Below are 4,653 nucleotides of genomic sequence, written 5' to 3' on the forward strand. Positions count from 1 at the left end.
TCAGCAGGATGGAATTTATATATATCTACTTCACATTTGTCTGTGCTACTTAAAGATAAATAAAGGTTTGTGCTCAACCCTTTTCCTTTGAGCTCGTACAGCTATAGATTTAAAGAGCCAATTCATGTCTATCGTCGATGTCACCAAAGGCATGCTGTGATTATTCTGTCTGCCATGAGAAATCTTGTGCCGTGCTGTGTCTGGATCCAGCCTCAAATCACAACACCAGTTATAGCTGGATCGGGTGGAGTGTGCTCGCCTTTGTGATTATTTTTAGTTTGGCTATGAGAAATCCCATGCCCTGGCAGTATTTTTTAAAGCGTTGGACATTTTCGTTAGTTCTTATGTTACCTTTCCTGGCCAATCCTCGGCCAAACTGGGAGACCGCTAATTTCTACGGCCGGGTCAATCATCCAATATCTGTACACAGGCTAGTCATGTTGGGTCGAAAGGTAGGCAAGTGCTGTTGGTCAGATTTAGGTGCTGCCAGCCCAAGCGTTTACATGTTCAGGTCATGACTCAACACGAAGTTTGCCATGAGGTATGCTAATGTCATTACTTCATTAAAATCGCACGTTGATTTTTGAGATGATTTTTCCGGATCAACGGAAATTTCAATCTTGGCACCTGGAATCACAAGTTTAGTCTGGTTAAACTTGTGTTTCTTCCAGTACGAACCTGTGACAGCTTATCCCCTTTTTTTTTGTTTTTTTTATGATAACATCGTTAGTGCGTGGTTGTGTTATATTGCGGTGGAAGGGCATGCTTTTGAAAGATGATTTACCACCCAAAATTCCCCTTTCGTTTATAGAAATGTCAGGCTGAAAAGGATGCAAAATACCCTTAAAGATTCAATCATCTAGCTTACGGCCATGATACGCTTCGTGGATGACATGTGACTACGGCTTTTGAGCGTCGAAACCTCGAAAGAGGAGGGTGGTTGCTCTAGTTATAGTGAACCTTAACATGTTTATTGGATAAAGCCAAATTGCCTAGCTTTTGTTTCTTCCTTTTCTTATTTCAAGGTCCTCCAGATAAATCAATTTACCACCTTCATGTGTTCAACACAGATATCAAATAAAGTATTAGTTTTTAGGCTACGATCTACACTCAACAATGTGCCTTTCTCAATCATTCTTGCTCCTCGAGAAATTTGATGCCAGCCTTCGTTATTTTTCTGACGACCACCCTGGTAATTCATTTCTAAATGGACAAGCATTACTTTTCTTTTATCACTGCCAGCGACCAGGATATTATCAGATAAATATCCAGCTTACAAAAGGTTGGCTATTGCAGTCCAAGGTAATTTGAAGGAGGAAAAAAAACTACTTCAGTGGCGTCAATTGAAGTAAAATCTTCTCTACAAGTTTATCTAATTATTTCATGCATTTCTTAATGTGCCATACAACTTGCAAGCAAAGCTATAACATAGCAATATGTTGCACCATGTAGTGTAGTAATGTAACCTAATTGTGTATCATTGCTATATAGCAGGAACAAAAAAGAAAAAAGATACGATGGGAACTCGCCAATAAATCATGATTGGGAATCTTTAATACCAGTAGAGGAATTTCCATGTATGTGTAAGAACTAAATCCCCAAGATGTGATTATTCGGGGAAGAACCTTGAAGCCCTTCATGGGATCATGCAGCAAAATAACAGCTGCTGACATGATCATACCTAGCTGAATCTGAATCTAATGCAATTATTGCCATAGCAGCAGTAATTATGACAACATCATTTACCATTGAAGCTTTCCTGTTCATCACAGGAAAATATCCACAGAGAACAGAAAACACTAGGGATGATGAAGCTAGAAGAGCAGCAGTTGATGCTGGGAGGTATGCATGTATGAGCATATGCATACATGAGATTATCTGCAGCACTTGAAAAACCGAGCACAATATAAGAAACAAGGAGTTCGAAGGTCAGAGGAGTGGGAGAACTATCAACGAAGAGGCAAGAAGGAAACAGAATTAACGCAGTTAAAGGCCACCCAGCAACTGCCATCCATGAAATGATCCACTTGCTTGCGCCCCCATTTGAATAATAGACCCGTGTTAGAAGGCTTGACGCGACAAAGAGCACTGCCGCGGTGCTCAAAGCTAGAAGAATCCAGTGTGAGACTGGCTTCCTTTGGTATGCTTCTTTAATAGTGTGCTTCAAGCTGCGGATTTTGCCCCGCAATGAGACTGGAGGTCTTGGCGATCCCTCCTCCATTATTTCTTCTTATAATGATCAAGGATCATGAGAAATATGATCAAAACAAGTAAATTAAAATCAAATACATTCTTAGGAAAGGCTGTTGAAGTCAGTTCAATGTACGTGGGCGTGCATGAGCTTGTGTTTACGAGTCTTTTAGGATAAGTTACACAACATCCTTCTCTCCCGACAAGTCAATTAGAAGTGGTTTCTCCAGTTCAGAAAAGCCAGTAACGATGAATAGATCAAAATCTAGATAAAAACGCTGAACAGAATTCATCCTCGATAACAATGCAGTATTGAAAACATCCACAGTAAAACAATGCTTGATGTCTTGTATGATACAAGAGAATCGAGAATCTACCATTAAAAGACACTCTTCTAAAACATCATAAAAAAAAAAAAGGAAATGTGCAAGAAGGGAAGAGATCTCCACATTCCACCAAAATTTGAGCTGTTAGAAGTAAGATATGTAAGGCTACACAATCACCACAGGAGCAAGGAAAGGTTGGCATGCATAGAACTGATTTTAATGTTACCATGTCATGCAGATTATGCCATAGAATAACTTACAACCCTGCCTTCCTTCCACCGCTGAAAACCTCAAACAAATGAACAGACCATCATGTTTTTACCATGCTTGAAACAAGCGCAAGGTTAAACCTCAAAACTGCTTAAATGATCGGATCCCGCAGAACGACAATAGACCATATCACATCAAAGCCTCAACTCACAGTGATGAAATCTTCGAAATTCGAAGATTAGATTTATTTATTTATTTATGGGCTCTGTGAAGCTCCCCAAAGCGTTTAGGGCCCAATTAGGGCTTGTATGCATTCTGGCTTGGACATATCATTCTGCTTAATGCTCTTTCGGAACGGGTCGATTTGGATCCCTAGAAACCCTTGACCCAAAAAATCCAAAAGATTCATCATGAAATTGGGTCTGAGGTGTCCATAAGGACCAGAAAGATAATTCCCAAAAAAACAGATTGCATAGAAGCTCCAGACTCGATCGTAATCGTACCTTTATCACCTAGAACTTAACCTCGGTTTGGTCCTCGAGCACCCTAGCCCTAACTTAGTGATCCAACCACAGCATAGAGATCCAACTCCCAATGTGCATTTCGAGCCTGGTTTGAGCTTGATTTTGCCCATTTTCTAACTACCTGAATCCACTTTGATTTCAAAAACTTAGGGTGGTGAATTAAAAAACATTTTTTAAAATAATTCAATTTTAGTTTTCAGCCAAATGTTATTTTATTGAAAACAAACAACTTTTCAAAACTAGAAATCAAAAAACAAAAATAATGTTAAACATCCCTTTAGTTATCTATAAATAGATCATCTAGTTGTCATCGATGGTTCTTATAGACGGAAACCTTTACTTTTCTTATTTTTTTTTTCACTTTTTCATTGTTTTAGATCATCTAGCCTTTTATTTTGTGTATGTAGATTTAGATTATATTAACTATTTGACTCAATAAAAAAATAAATACATAAGCTTTTCCAACATGTTTTTAGATATAAAAATATTTTCAACTATAAATCAAAATTCTTATACACCAATCTTTTTTTAATTAAATAAATCAACATTTAATCAAGAGATAACTAAGATTAAGATATTTAATTTTACAACACAGGTCATATACTCACTTGTGTTTAATAACTTTGTTTATGAAAATAATTTTTTTATTTAATCAAAAGATTATTCTTGCAAGTGAAAAATAAAAATAAAAGTCATTAATTAAAGTGAATTGAATAAAACTATAGATCTGAACTATAAACAACACAAAGTTAGATGGAAAAACTAAAAAAATACAAATTAAAAAACAATAAAAAAGAATATAGGTCAACTCGCTAATCTTGGGATCATGGACACAATATTGGGATAGCCCCATAGAAAATAAAGTGAAAAAAGAAGAAGCATGAAGATCAACTTCTAAAAATTCAAATGTTAAAGGATAAAATTAAAAAAAAAAAAAAAAAACAATAAGTGTTAACTTTCAAAATCCATAATCGTGGTTATGATGCTGGGAATGAATGCATAGAAGGCAAATATGAAAAAATAAAATAAAAAAATTTCAATTAAAAGAATTTTAAGTGATGAAACTAGAATATTTTTTAAAAAAAAAACAACAAAAAAAATCATTGAATTAACTTGTAAACTTTGTGACAATGAGAATAGGACCGATAAAAAGAAGAATGAAAGAAAAACATGAAGATCAATTAAAAAAATAAATATTGAAGAATAAAATTTAAATAAATCAATTTTATAAAAGAATCTAAAAAATCAAAATCAACCTATGTTAATATTTAAAACCTGTGACTTTAATTATGAGGTCGGGATGAAATTTATAGAAGGCAAACAAAAAGATCAAGAAAAATTCTTGGTAAAAACAATGTTGAGGTATAATTTTTTTTAAAAAAATATAATAAAAAAGGGATCCA

The 4,653-nt window shown here is 35.2% G+C and overlaps 1 long non-coding RNA gene across 1 annotated transcript; it reads right to left on the reverse strand.

Moving 5' to 3' along the window:
- Nucleotides 1-2: 2 nt before the first annotated feature.
- On the reverse strand, nt 3-1,336 carry LOC105119747 (uncharacterized). Its single transcript, XR_841186.1, has 2 exons — nt 498-1,336; nt 3-194 (listed from the first exon to the last, which is right to left on the reverse strand). It is a non-coding gene; the product is annotated as an uncharacterized LOC105119747 (long non-coding RNA).
- Nucleotides 1,337-4,653: the final 3,317 nt, after the last annotated feature.

This window comes from Populus euphratica, unplaced genomic scaffold (genome assembly GCF_000495115.2).
Source record: "Populus euphratica unplaced genomic scaffold, PopEup_1.0 scaffold3468.1, whole genome shotgun sequence".
In the NCBI taxonomy this organism is placed as follows: domain Eukaryota; kingdom Viridiplantae; phylum Streptophyta; class Magnoliopsida; order Malpighiales; family Salicaceae; genus Populus; species Populus euphratica.